Below are 15,506 nucleotides of genomic sequence, written 5' to 3'. Positions count from 1 at the left end.
GTATTCTGGCTAATAGGCTTATTCCCAAGACCACAAGGTAAGTGATTTAGCCTCACTAGGTTAGAGGTCTGTAAATAAAAGATTTTTACATATGCTGGAAATTCTGGAGAAAAAAAAATAGTTTTGGGTCAAATAGAAAATGGATTTTTTTAAAACATTTGGCAAATTGAAAAATTAAAAAAAAATAGATTTGGGTAAAACAGTATTTTTTGTTCCAATTTTGAGCTTATTGTGTTATTTTTAAAAAATAAATGTGAAGAAAATTTCTAAACAAAAAGCCACTTTGAGCTGAAAAATTGGAACATTTCATCTTGAAACCGTCAAAACAAAATGTTTGGACATTTTTGGAATTTTGAGGAGTGCGGGTTCAACAGAAACAGTTTGGTCAAACTGATACAAAACTTTTTGGTGTAGCTGATTCTGCAATTTTTGCTGAAATAAATTTCAGACAAAATTTTTGGCCAGCTGTATAGTGGGCCACTGTTTTCACAGCCACCACAAAAGACTTTTTGGGACCGGGGTGGTATAAGATCCACAGGTTGACCCTCAAGGCACAAGATGGGTAGCAGGGACTAAGTGCATCCTGAAGATCCTGAGGAGCAAGAAAGAAGCCACCAACCCTGGAAGAAAGTAAATCAAAGTAGGAGGGGAAGTTACACATCTTTGAGAAACCTCCTCAGAAGACTTAAGCCTGAGTTTGTTGGAAGGAGTGGAACACTGGGCTCAAGGCGAAGGAGTTTCATGTAGAGAGGAAGCTGTGGGGAAACAGGAACTCCTTTTGCCACTTCCCACATTATTTGTAAGGAAATTTAACTCATATTTATAGTAGCTGCTGTGTATTACAATTACATAAGGTATAAATATGTCCTTAGGCTCGGGGAGGGATAGCTCAGTGGTTTGAGTGTTGGCCTGCTAAACCCAGGGTTGTGAGTTCAATCCTTGAGGGGGCCACTTAGGGATCTGGGGCAAAATCAGTAATTGGTCCTGCTAGTGAAGGCAGGGGGCTGGACTCGATGGCCTTTCAAGGTCCCTTCCAGTTCTAGGAGATGGGATATCTCCATTAATTTAATTAATTATATCAAAACTAAAAGGAATATGTAAATTTCTAAGAAAATAATAGTAAACTATCAATTACTTTGCATATAAGATGATACCATAACATTCAGTACTTTGGGCAGTTAATTTAAATGCAGTCTATTTCATCAATGTGGAATATTTTTGGTAATTATGATGTTCCTGCTTAGCCATTTAAGAATAATACTTTGCGTCAATATAGTGCCTTTAATTCAAGACCATCTCCAAGTGCTTTATCAATATTAGTTAAGCCTCACGCCACTTTTGCAAGATAGATATTTTGTATTAGACCCATGCTACAGATGAGTACGCCGAGGTGTAGAGAGGTCAAGCAACCTGCTAAGGTCACACAGTGAGTCAGGAATAGAATCCTGGCGTGCTGACTGCCAGACCAGTGCACTAACTTCAACACATGCCAGCTTGTGGCCATGGGCCTGGTTCCCCATTGATCTGTATCATATGAAGCTCAGCTGTTTACACCAATGGAAAGCGAGTGTAGAATGTTATCATATCTGAACAGTAGTGACCCACACCCACAGGTCAAACTAGACATGGTTCAAGGCAGTAGAGAATTAGGCCCTCTCTCTTTTTGTCACTCTGTCCTACCTAAAATAGACATCCCTAGTCAGGTACAAGCAAATCCTGCCTAAATATAGATGAATGAAAGTCAGGGCTTCTGAAACAAGATGGTTTGTGTCACAGAGCTACCTGTACAGCTAGCTGTATGTCAGAGGCACCAACTTCCTAAGGTGCCGGCGGGTGCTCGACTCCTGCTCCGTCCCAGACCCCACCCCTACTGCACCCTTTCCCCCGAGGCCCCACCCCCGTGTCGCCCTGTCTGTTTCAATCTCAGTGTTACAGCAACATACACTAGTAGAGTATTTCAGTCGTGTACTGCTCTATTGCTTCCTGGTTTTTATTAGAATACTAAAGAATCACCTTTGTGAAACTTGTCTCAAGGGAGACATCTTTGTGAAGTGTGTGACAGCTAAAATAGACCGTAGCCTGGCCCTATAATTCTTACAGGATTATAATTTAATCACTACCCCATTCCCAAACTATCTGCAATATTTATTAGGAAGAGGCAGTATATTGGTTCCCATGCTCTGCATTAACATAACTTCAGCTGCCTGCTTGTAGAAGTTAACATAAAACATGACAGCAACTAAAAACAAAAGATGAGGCAGGGCATCAAAATAAATAAAAATCATATTCTTAAAAATAGATTTTTGGTGAATAAATATTTCAAGGAAAAAATCCAAGTCATGAAATCCTGCTGTCTGTCTATTCAGGCTGGGTTATATTCCTTTTGAACGTAGAAAATATACTTTCAAAAAAATAAATGTTTCTTACACATCACACTCATGAGAAAATTATAAGATTGTCAGATCTCCAGAAATGGAACTGTAAAGTGTGAGCTGTATATAATAGACCATATTGCAGGAGGGAGAAGAGCTCTTGAGTTAGGGATTTACCTTGCAGGTGATCATCCTTGGTGACTAAAGAACCTCAAACCTCTTCCCTTTTCTAGTGCCCTTTCCTTCTCTCACTTGGTTTAGTTGTTCTGACATTCTGATCCATCTTGACTGTGTTCATTTATGTGGCAGACCGAGAAAAGGTAGGGCAAGCTTTCTAAATTACCTGTCAGTGTGAAGGAAAGAGGCAGTGTGTCAGGACTGAAAACAGAGATTGTCGCTCTTTTCAGGCAGAACCCTGAGTTCTTATGTTAACAAACAATATCAGCAGTTTAGAAAAATCAAAATATTTAGTCCCAGATTCTTCCCTGCACAGAAATTCACTCGACACAGTAGAGGGGGAGATTGATGAGCAATCAGGGAACATAAACTGCCCAGGCCTGGCATAAATTAAAGCAGCTGAAGTTTTGATCTAATTTGTGCCAGCTGGATATTGGTCCCCCACAAGGGACCATATGCCATTGAGAACTGGTGCATCATGGGTACACTCTGCCCCACACCCTCCCATGAAATGCTCTCTCCTGCTTTTGACATGTTCCCTGGTCCATTGCGCGTATGGAGTTATCAGATGTAACTATGTGTGGCAGAATTTAATTTTGACTGATAATGTTGCTGTTTATTTTTAAGCATTTTGTCTATTTTTATCAATTTACATTTTTCACAGTTGTGCAAAATTATGAGTTGTAAACATTTTTAAAATGACTTGCATCTCTTTAAATTTTCACAGTTGTGGGAAATTATGGGGCTATCAGACAATGGGGAGGAGTCAGACAATAATTATTTAATGACAGATGTTGAGATTCAAAATGTTAAAGCTTTAGACTCTTTAAAATGCAAACTGTCAACATCACATGTCAACATATACCGAGAAAATATCCTTAATCAAACTCTCGTAAGTTCTCAAGCAGCTTTTTTCTTACTTTGCCTATCTGTAAATCTCAGTTATTATTGATAGGAATGTTTTTTCATTAGTTTGTGTGTGTACAGTGAAATCAATGTTTACTGGCATTTACCAATACAAATCTAGTCCTTCAAAGCATAGTGGTAATTTTTTTTAGAGCACACCAACACTGTGGACATTTACACCAGTTGGGGCTAGAGACTGGCCGCTCAGCACTGTCTAAGTGATGCATAGTGGCTGCAACAGGGGGTGAGAGCCTGGCCCCATAGATCAGAAAAGTTGGCCAGCAGGGGAAAGGTTTCTACTATAGACATTTTTTCTAGATTAAAAACGTAGGATTAAGATGCATATGCAAGTCACAAACAATTCTAGATTTGGCCACTATATAAATACTAATGTTGGGCCCCATGCTACAAACCCTCCCTGTATTGAAATCAATGCAATTTACCCACCCCATAAGGGCCTGCATAACTGGGCCCAACAACGGGAGCTTTCCTTTTTAACACAGTAAAGGAAGGGGACATGTGAAAGCAGGAAGGCAAAAGTGACAGGTAAAAGTTTATGGCAGTGACTAAGGATCTTATTGTATCTACTGATGATGTACTGGCAAAAGTTTAATGAGAGAATCCTCCAAACATTTCCCATCTCCAGTGATACATGTTACATCCCCCCTGTAAAATATTCCCCTCACTTACTCCAAAAAAACATGTACTCCATAGTCTTTCTTCTCCAAAATTCCTCACCCTTTCCCACTGAACTCCTTTAGATTCACCAAGTTTCCTTCCCCAGCACCTGATGGAAGTTCCACTCGGTGTCCCCCTACCTTTTAATTGTTCCTCAAAGCAACAACAGGGATAGACCATGGGTGCTTTGCAGCTTTTGCTGGCAATGGTGGATACAGGCTGATGTCCTCTGGTGTTTACACAGTAGTGACAAGCAGTTTATGCTGATGGGTTGGGAGGTCTGGAGAAAGTTGAATGGAGGGAGGAGGTAATTGAGATCGGAGGTGTGGGATGCTGAGTTGAGAAGGGAAGAGTAGTAACTGTTGATCCCAGCTTAGTCGGTGCCAGGTGGACACTGGATGAATTGTACTGTAGCAGGCAGGGTATAGGGCACTTTCCCTGTGCTGCAGTGGAGTGGATGGCAGGTTGTGTGGGAGCTGCTGAGCTAGGCCCTGGCAGTGCAAAGCCTTCTGTGGCTTAGGCCAGCACAGCTGTAACAGGAGCTCCATGGCTGTATATCCTGGACTGAGCAAACACCAAGAATTGATTTTTATTTTAGCCATCCCGACCTGGAGCCCAGGACTCTCCTGAAAACCAGCAGTTTCTCCTAAGCTGGAACAAATGATGGTTCCCCTAGGCATGAGGTTCACACTTTAAAAAAAGTGGATGCAAGCAGTGTAATGATACCTAAAGTGTTAGATGATGGTAATTTTCAGAGTGTGGTGCTAGAGAAGAGAGTATAAATGCTGCCCATTAGCAGTAAGTAGTTAGGTTTTTGTTCTACATTGAAAACCAAGCTCATTTCAATTATTATCTGCACTCTACGTTTTCAGCTGCTGGTACAATTATACAATCTTCTTTTAAAATATCAACTCTAAGTCTGGGAAAAATTACTATCCCAACAAAACATTTTGAAAATATTTGTGTATCCAACACTTTAACTGTTTCTGTCCACTTTTTCTTTTACTGCTTGTATTCTATGCATTGTGGAAAATGAGTCACCATTATGACTTAAAATACTATACAATTATAGAAATGTAATCCATAATCCTTAAATGTAAACCGAGCATTTATAATTCAACTTTAAGCAAATATGTCCGCCATACCTCCACATCATTTCTGCGTGGCCTTTGTGCCACTGTTGAATTATAAATGCTTGGTTTACATTTGAGGATTATGGATTTCATGTCTATAATATTTGCATCTGTACATGAATGACCCTGCAATCCTTTGAAACAAGGTTAAATTTTTTTTAAAAAGCTCAGTATCCTACTGACTCATTTTAGACACCGAGGGCTAGATCCATGAAGAGATTTAGGGGCCTAACTGCCACTTTAGGCATTTAAGTTCAAAATTTAGATCCTCAAAATTCCTTCTTAGCTGCCACCTTATACTGTAGGTACCTAAATTCCCTAGACACCAAAATTTCTGCCAGTGGGCATGTCTAAGTGTTGATGTCACTAAATTGCTCAGTGCCTAATATCTGGAAGGATACTCCAGCTAGCTTCCTATCTCATCATCAGGGTCTGATCCAGGAGGCAGCCTCTGAGACTGTCTACAGGATTGGGCCCTGCAGGAGAGAGAGGTGCCAAACGCAGCCACAGAGGACGTGGTGATGCTTTCTCTCTTCCCCCTGCCGCTCCTTATGCTAGTAATTAGTGCACATACCCAGGATGTGGGAGAGCTGGGTTCAAGTTCTTTTAACATTTTAAAAAATATTTTTGTATTAACCAATTTGCTTTGAATTATATACTATCTTACTCTATTGTCTTATTCTTGATTTCCATTACAAAATTAACTGTGGAAAGAATGAAACCTTTCCTCTAAAGAATTACATTTGATGCTGTATAGGAATTGTTTAAAAGACTCCTGGAATGTATGATGCACCAATTGTCATCTGCACAGCTAACATTTTAGTGGTCCCCAGAGAGAAGATTATATATATATATAGTGGCTACTTGTAACAGATGCTTTCGAATGCATGCCAGATGTCTGTCACAGTCTGCAATGGATGACTAATTTGAATCAGAGACATGCCATTCCGACACCCACAGAAATGCTGGGAAATGTGTAACTGAATATTTAGAAGACAGCCACCATACATCTTGATGAGAGGAATGCCTACTATGATTTTGTTGTCCTGCTTTTTTTTGTAAGAAATCTGTGATCCTGAATTGACCTTCGTCTTTTTGTTCTGTGTTGTGCAACACCTAGCATAATGGGATCCAGGACTAGTGCTCCGAGGTGTTACGGTCATACAGATAATAAATAATAATAATTTGAATGATGTGCACAGACTGTTTTATACATTGATGTATAGAAACCGTTTGAACTACAAAACACAAACTGCATGCAAATGTATTTCCCCCATGCTCATTTTTTATTTCTACATTAAATTAATGGTGTACCTCTCTAGAAACTATGCAAACTAAACCATTATTTTTTCTTTTACTCTAAATTCTGTATAGTCTGCATCAGGATTTTACACACGTGCACACACACACACACACACACACACACACACACACACATACACACAAAAGCACATGATCTGTCTGTGCAAATATTTTTAAAATAAATTTAAGAATAAGGTCTTTAAATATTTAAGTTGACTTTTGATTTTCTATTGCTGGAGAATAAATTATGCAGCAATTTGTTTTAACAGCTATCAAGATTTCTTTGGTATGCAAGGCCATCCTTCTTTAAATTATTAAGCACCATCTTTATTGAAAATGATAAGGGAGTCGCAGGTCACTCAATGGCAGCATCAAGATCTCAGATCCAAACTCTTAACTTTGCATGTGTGTTAGAATATGGTTCAAGATACGGGTCCAAATTACATTTTTTAAACCTCACCTACTGGTTAATTTTCATGCTCCAATCCCGTTAAAAATAGCAGCCCTTTCACATGTTCCTCTTCACATTGTATTTTGCTGCACTGCCCCAAGAATAGTACACAGTGAATCCTCATGGTGCTAGTTCTTAATTTTATAAACACAACTCTTCTGTATCAAGTGGTCAGACAGTAAAAAAATCTCCTGTACATTTTAAACAACAGTAGGATTACGTACTGGAAGCCTCCGAAGATTTTGTTCAGTCCATAGCAGCAAAAACAAAACCAAAAAACAAGAAGCATTTAAAATATTTTTTTGCAATCAACATATATTTTTCAAATTAAAAACAAAACATCCCTCACATACAATTTTTATGCTAAAACCCAAGTTTTAATTAATGCTAAAACAACTTTGTACAAAAATCGATTATAATTATGAGCCAAACTATGTCTAACAATCCCTTTTCCTATGTGCATAAAACTTCCATAACTTTTATTGTTTGAATTATAGTCCACACATGCTGTTACTATATGGGAAGTATGCTACTGTACAAGCACTTGTGGGTAATGAAATCAAGTGATAGGCTAGGATTACTGTTTAAAGAATCAAAGAATTGGACTTTATTTTGGTAAGCTAAACCAATGTTGAAAGTAATTGCTTATGTGTGTCACTGCTTTTTAGAAATAAAAAAGATGCAGAAAGATACAAAGATGAGAAACTGTAGTGTAAGAGAAAGAACTCAACAGTAGCAACAAAAGCAATAAAACAGGAAGTCATAATCATGTATGCTTCTTTTACTAGGTTTGCTGTGAAGTTTTAAACGTTTATATCTATTTATCTATGTAGTAGGCCAATTCTACATACTTCACTCTGTTGACACTTCCATCAAACTCAAAGTTAATACTATGAGGAACTGGATAAGAGACCCTTGGTCTCACTACATTTTTGAATTATTGGGACACCTGTGATATTAGTCACTTAAAAGTTTTGGTTCATTTCTTAATTTACTTCAATAGATTTACCCATCCTAAGTCAAGCAAACAATGATATCCCACCACCATTTTCCACCATTGATAAAACCAATTCACCTGAGCTCTAGTGCAGACAGGCTGCCAGATGCCAACATTGTTGTCATCATCATGTTTCATAGATTCATAGATTCTATGAGAGGTCATCGAGTCCAGTCCCCTGCCCGCATGGCAGGACCAAATACTGTCTAGACCATCCCTGATAGACATTTATCTAACCTACTCTTAAATATCTCCAGAGATGGAGATTCCACAACCTCCCTAGGCAATTTATTCCAGTGTTTAACCACCCTGACAGTTAAGAACTTTTTCCTAATGTCCAACCTAGACCTCCCTTGCTGCAGTTTAAACCCATTGCTTCTGGTTCTATCCTTAGAGGCTAAGGTGAACAAGTTTTCTCCCTCCTCCTTATGACACCCTTTTAAATACCTGAAAACTGCTATCATGTCCCCTCTCAGTCTTCTCTTTTCCAAACTAAACAAACCCAATTCTTTCAGCCTTCATAGGTCATGTTCTCAAGACCGTTAATCATTCTTGTTGCTCTTCTCTGGACCCGCTCCAATTTCTCCACATCTCTTTTAAAATGCGGTGCCCAGAACTGGACACAATACTCCAGCTGAGGCCTAACCAGAGCAGAGTAGAGCGGAAGAATGACTTCTCGTGTCTTGCTCACAACACACCTGTTAATACATCCCAGAATCATGTTTGCTTTTTTTGCAACAGCATCACACTGTTGACTCATATTTAGCTTGTGGTCCACTATAACCCCTAGATCCCTTTCTGCCGTACTCCTTCCTAGACAGTCTCTTCCCATTCTGTATGTGTGAAACTGATTTTTCCTTCCTAAGTGGAGCACTTTGCATTTGTCTTTGTTAAACTTCATCCTGTTTAACTCAGACCATTTCTCCAATTTGTCCAGATCATTTTGAATTATGACCCTGTCCTCCAAAGCAGTTGCAATCCCTCCCAGTTTGGTATCATCCGCAAACTTAATAAACGTACTTTCTATGCCAATATCTAAGTCGTTGATGAAGATATTGAACAATTGAATGTTGCATCACATCAATTCAATTTGCTCTGAACAGAGCCTTATTGTCATTAATTTCTAACCTCTGCTAACATTCTCCACTAACCTCCTCTCAACTTTACCTGCCCTTTCGTAAAGACAAAGGCCATAGTTCCCTTTCACCTCTATTCTGTCCCAACCTCACGCAAAGGCCTTTCATCCATTCTCCTTCCCTAGCAGCTGTAAGCACAATTTCTCAATTCCTTCCAAAGTTTAATATTTTAATTACATAAAATAGCAGCTTACCAGATGTTAAAAGTGAAGAAAAGGATTTGCAGAGCCTCAATCACATTTTCAGAGAGTAGTGAGGCTTGCAACATTACCTTCAAACTATGTCTTCCTCAAGCTAACCCACCCAGCTGCTGAATCAACCCACCAATCAGCTCACATAGATGCTCTTTCCTTTCCAACTCTGCCCGGTCTCAGGAATACTCTGTCTTTCCTGAGAGATAACAAATCTGGGGGCTATGAGTAATATATTCAATAGGTTTTTTCTTTTCTAACATCTGTAGTATCCAATCACAATGGATATAAGCATATTAATTAGTTATTTCTGCTACAATTATGAGCAGTGTTGACATTTAAGTTAAATTCTCATTGAGATGAATATGCGAAGTTTGCATCTCTCTTTCAGTTATTGCTCCAGGCTCTCTGTCTACAGACAGGAAGGCACTATTACTGTTTTACGCCTGGAAGATTTTTCAGAAACTCTAAAAGCTAGGAACGTAATGTTTCTTTAAAAAACAGCTTGAATTTTGCAGACATTCTGGACCTCTCAGAATGTGATTCTGGGCAAATCCAGGTGGTTTGAGAAGCCTTCCCAAATGTGCATGATCTTTTCAGTGAAGTAAGATGACAATTCCTGGTAGTGCTTGATTCTCTTGTGGACTGTCGGTACTCAAGTTTAATCACCCTGGATGGCTCCTTAGGACAGGATTGAACAGGTTCAATGGAGGGAATAGGAAGGTTCTCTAGAGCCTTGGCTACACTGGTGCTGTACAGCGCTGCAACTTGCTGTGCTCAGGGGTGTGAAAACGCCCCCCCCCCCCCGAGCGCAGCGAGTGCAGCGCTGTAAAGCGCCAGTGTAATCAGCGCCTGCAGCGCTGCAAGCTACTCCCCTTGGAGAGGTGGAGTACTTGCAGTGCTGCGAGAGAGCTCTCGCAGCACTGGCGGCGCAACTACACTCGCGCTGCCACGGCAGCGCTGTGAATCCCCAAGTGTAGCCAAGGCCTAAGCTTGTAATACAGCACCTCAGCATTGTCTTGGAGAAATTATTTATGCTTCAGCCTGCCTGTATAAAACTTTGTTTTCTGCCTTTTGTGCTCAAGGTTCTGACCCTCTCACTTCATCTGGTGCAGAGTGTCAGAAAACTAAGATCAATATCTTTCCTGTTATTACGTATGTATAGACCAGAAAGGCAATCTTTCCCCATCCCAGCTTCTCACCATGATCAAAATCCCATGATATATTGCATATTCTTCTCCATTTGTAATCCAAAAAGAACACCATTCCTTCAATCACTATTAGAAAAATGACACTGACATTAGACTATGAGCTAAAAGGCCCAATCTACCCCATCCACCTTCCATATATAGGCTGGAAATCCCTGTGTAACTTCCCTGTTCACAATCCCAAAATAAGGTAGAGAACTTTGCCAAAAAATTGCCCTATTTTCTACTGATCATAGATTCATTAAACCATTGTGCACAACATTTGGAAATCATTAATATAGCTAAAGCTCTGCTGAAGTACTTCTGCAAGGCCTTTTGTGCTAATTATCTAATTGTATTAGGAGGTTCTAAACATAAAACAGGACATAAAAATGGGCATGTCGTCCTGCTGGATCTTTATACTTCAGGACTAAAGGCATTTGAAGCACTAATCATCTTGACCCAGTAATTAAAATGAGTTCAAGCTATTATCTAAAGCATTTGCTAATCTATAATATTGCTAAATATTATTGTGGAAGTCACACAATCACACTGGGGAAGGTGCAGATGGTGCAAGATGGACTTGGGGTCGCTGTTTCCTCTGAAGAAGCAAACACCTTTCTGATGCAGGTTTGAGAAAGGATTAAACATACTGTGACCGAGGTAAAACGCTTTGGTTCTGTCTTCATCATTGTTTAATTTTCACTCTGCAAATCGAGGCTGATGGAAAATGAGATCTTGTCTGGAATAACACATGATGACAAAGGATCAAGATTCATTGGTATGCTCTGGCCGCTTTGTGCTGAGTCAGTGGCACAAGATCATAAACCTGGCTCAATTGGACAGTTAAACTGGGTTTACAGCTCATTTACATTGCCAGAGCACCTCAAAGCAAGCAGAGACTACAAGGGAATCTGACCCAATGTGTTGGTGTGTACCCTATAATGTAAAAAAAGAAAAAATAAATGCAAAGGCATTGCCTAAGATTACAAAGCGGACGCCTGTTCTACAGTTTACTTGACACACGACAAACTGACTTTTCAGGGGCTGATAGAGTTATTTAAACCCAAACTGCTCTAGAGTATAATTGCTGTAACAAGTGTCCAGCCACGCGACATTCCCAGTGCTGTCACTCGCCATCTATCCGCAGGCAGAGAAAAAGGTTTCAATTAACCCGGAAAGTGCAGCTGTTCCATCAGAGTGACTTGAGTACAGCCAGAGGCAAGTATAGTTTGAGTCACTGCCAGTAGGTGATAATTTGGGTCCTTGGAATTCTAAAATTAACTTAGGGCCAGATTCTCTACTATTCTCTACTGATTAAATCCCTCTGTGCCACTTAGGGTTGCCAACTAGGGTTGCCAACTGTATTTCAAAAATAAGGGAGTGTTTTCTTTGCACCCCTGCCACACCCCTTCTCCTAATAAGCAATACTCACATACACTTGCCAGGGGTATTTCTTGCTGCTTTTTGCAGCACTCAGCAACTCCTTGTCTTGTACAGAGATGACGAAATAAGGGATGTCCTTTGTAATAATGGACTGTTGTCAACCTTAGCAACTCAAGGGGTGCATAAGCAGCCAGCAAGGAATTCTCTTGGCATAGGGAAAACCCTGAATGGTACAAAACTGACAGAGGTGACACTGCCCATGGCAGACAGCTCCAAATGCTTCTGATGTACGGGAGGGTGTGTGTGCAGAGGATGTATTATATGATGTTTGGGGTGGGATGTGGCAGATGACAAAGCAGAGCTCCACTATACTTATCTTCCACTGGTGTAAGGACCCTACAATAATGGCTTAAGTTAGAGCAGACATATAGTTGCTCTAAGGGTCTGTCTACACGGCATTTTACAGCCCACGGCAGTGAGTCTCAGAGCCTGGGTCTACAGACCTGGACTCACGGGGCTTGTGCTACAGTTCGAAGAACAGCTGTGCAGTCATTCAGGCACTGGCTGGAGCTTGGGCTGTGAAACCCAGGAGGCAGTTTTGCGTACATTTATTTCCCTTATTTTGTGTACATTGATAAGACTTGCTATAGAAAATCAATAATCTGCATTTTTAAGGACTTTTCTTCAGTCTACCCCTGTAACTTAGAAGCGAGACCGTGTGTTCTAGTGGATAGGGCACAGGACTGGGAGTCAGGAGACCTGGATTCTGTTTCTGACTCTGCTGCTGACTCGCTGTGTGACCTTCACCAAGTCACTTCACCTCTCTGTGTCTCTGTTTCCCCTCCCATCTGTTGTCTGTCTTGTCCATTTAAATTGGAAGCTCTTTGGTTCAGGACCTGTTTCTCATTATGTGTTTGTAGAGTGCCTAGCAACTACTCTCAGGTGAGGTCTCTAGGTGCTTACTGCAATACAAATAAATAATAATGATACAATTCCAGTCATTCCAAGAAATATCCGTTTGCTGCTACTACACATTTGGGGCCTGATTCTCTGCTGCCTTGCACCCCGTGTATGAATGGATTTCTCTGCAAAGTGACTGCAAAATGCCACCAAATTAGAATTGTAGCATTTTAAACTTACTTTGCACTTATTTTGAAGAGGAGCCTGTGACTATCACAATGATGAACAATCTAAATAGAAAGATAGCCCAGTCCTTTAACTACGAACTCCACTTTTTAATCAGAATAGCAAAAGATTTGATGCTTTTAATTTTGTCTGCTAACATCCATTTGTTTAGGGTTGGATCATGCAAGGTTCTGAATGCTTCCTGATAGATGCTGAGTGTCCTGGAATCAGTTGGATGAGGGCTTTCCATTCATCTGTCAGGAGCAGGCCTTTAATTAGAAGGTGTAAGACTGGAGATCAGAAGATACAATTCAGTTCACTCTTGAGAATAGTAACATGGTGTCTACACAGAAAGTGAAATGGATCAATATTTTCCAGTTATCAAAGACAGAAAAATCCCCCTGAGTCTTTGTTTATTTTTATTTTTTGGTTATTCAGTGGGAAGGAGAGGAGTGAACCGACTCACTGAAGTGTCAGATGTGCTCTTAGTAACTGAGGAAAGCTCAACATACCCAACAATTGTCTCTTATATTCAGGAATCCTTAAAGGCATAAAGCTTCTCCCACCATAACATGAGCAAGTTGGAAGAAAATAGCTTTCTATAAAAATACCTTTGAAATTGCTTTCAGAAAGTTCTACTGGGAATTTGCTTGCATAATTGTATTTCATATAACCACTAAAATATTATGATGATGGTTTTATACCATGTATTGTACTGTACCACTAGGATGGCTCAGTGGTACCACAACCGGCAGCTATTTTCAGCTGATCACACTTTCAATTACATGTCAATCAGGGATTTATAAATTAGGTCTTTAAGAATATAAATTGTGTGTTTACACTTAACAAGATAGTCAAAATTTCAATGTTCTTACTAATTCTTCTTTAGAGTTCATGCAAATAAGCATTACTCTACATAATACTGGTTTTGCTTGTATTCTAGGTTACACTTGGAGAAAATGAGTAGGTTTTTGAATTTTTTGTTTGTTTGTTTTGGTAACACAGCCTGCAGAAAGCAGCATGTAAAACTAAAATACACCTGTTTTATTTGCCTTCACCACATGCTGCATCAGGGAATAGCGTTAATAGCCCAAACCTGTGGTGAAAATGAGCAAGTCTGAATCATGTGTTTTCAGTTTGTTTATTCTTTAGTGGATCTGGGTGATACATTGACAGAAACATTTCACTCAGTGAAAAGCTCCATCCAAAGAAAAGAGATGAAAATCTAGGAGTGCGGGATGAGAGGGGGTGGGGGGAGACAAAAAACATTTCCTGAAACAAAAATAACATTTGATATGCCTGTTCACTCAAATATACATGGGTCATTTTATATTTCAGGTGTCTTTTCCCCACCCCTCTTTTTTATTAATAGGGATGGAAAAAGATTAAGAGCTAGGTCTTACCTTATGCTGCATGGATGGAGTGGGGAAAACAGGGTATAGAGATTCCTCTCTCCCAATTGAAACACACAAGGCATGATCCCACTCTAATGCTCTAGAGAGTTCTCAGAGCTCAAATCCCTTGTTTGCCCATGAACCTTGATTCCAGGTTATATAATCTGCCAGGTTGGTAGCATGGTGGTAAATTTACACACTCACAGATAGCCAGCTTGTATGCTGTGGTGCGCAGCATGTATTAGCCAGAGTACAAAGTAGCAGCAGAGTAAACAAAACCATTGCGCTTCCTCTGCCCCTCTCTGTCGCATGGAATCTTGCCCAGACAAGCAGGATTTGAGGAGCACAGTATGCATATGCCGGCACCCCAGCTTCCCCTAAAACAGCTTGCAAGGGTAAGATTTAGGGCTAAATTTTGTGCAAATGAGCATGTCATATTTTCAGTATGTAGAGGGATATGATGGAGCTAAACCCCAAGTTTCACATGTGTTCTGAGAAGCGTAACCACCTGAAAACAACCTGCATTGGTCGTGCTGCTCCTGCTCAAGATCCATTTAAATAAAAATAATAGGCCAGGTCCTCAGCTAATGTAAACTAGTGCAGCTCCAGTGAAGTCAATGCAGTGTAATATCTATTTTCATGATGCCACTGTGAGGCTAGGTCTCACCATTAGGGCCATGGTGACATCATGCATTACTCCTCATCTCCCTGTTAGGCCTTGGCTACATTTGCAAGTTACAGCGCTGTAAAGCCTCCCCCAGCGCTGTAACTCACTCCCCGTCCACACTGGCAGGGCACTTACAGCACTGTATCTCCCTGGGTACACCGCTGCAGGTACTCCACCTCCCCGAGAAGCATAAGAGATACAGCGGAGTGGCTACGACTCACGGGTGTGAGTGTAAACGCTTGCAGCGCTGTACTAATCACCTTGTCAAGTGGCCAATCCTCTCCATTGTTGTGACCCGCTGCAGGAATGCAGAAGTGCCAGTTTCAAAGCTCGTACCACAGAGAAAAAGCAAACAGTTTGCTGTTTGCTTTGAGTGAGTGAATGACTGAGCAGGGGGCCGGGAG

The sequence above is a fragment of the Malaclemys terrapin genome, chromosome 3 (genome assembly GCF_027887155.1).
Source record: "Malaclemys terrapin pileata isolate rMalTer1 chromosome 3, rMalTer1.hap1, whole genome shotgun sequence".
NCBI lineage: Eukaryota > Metazoa > Chordata > Testudines > Emydidae > Malaclemys > Malaclemys terrapin.
Note: the sequence above shows the minus strand (reverse complement) of the source record.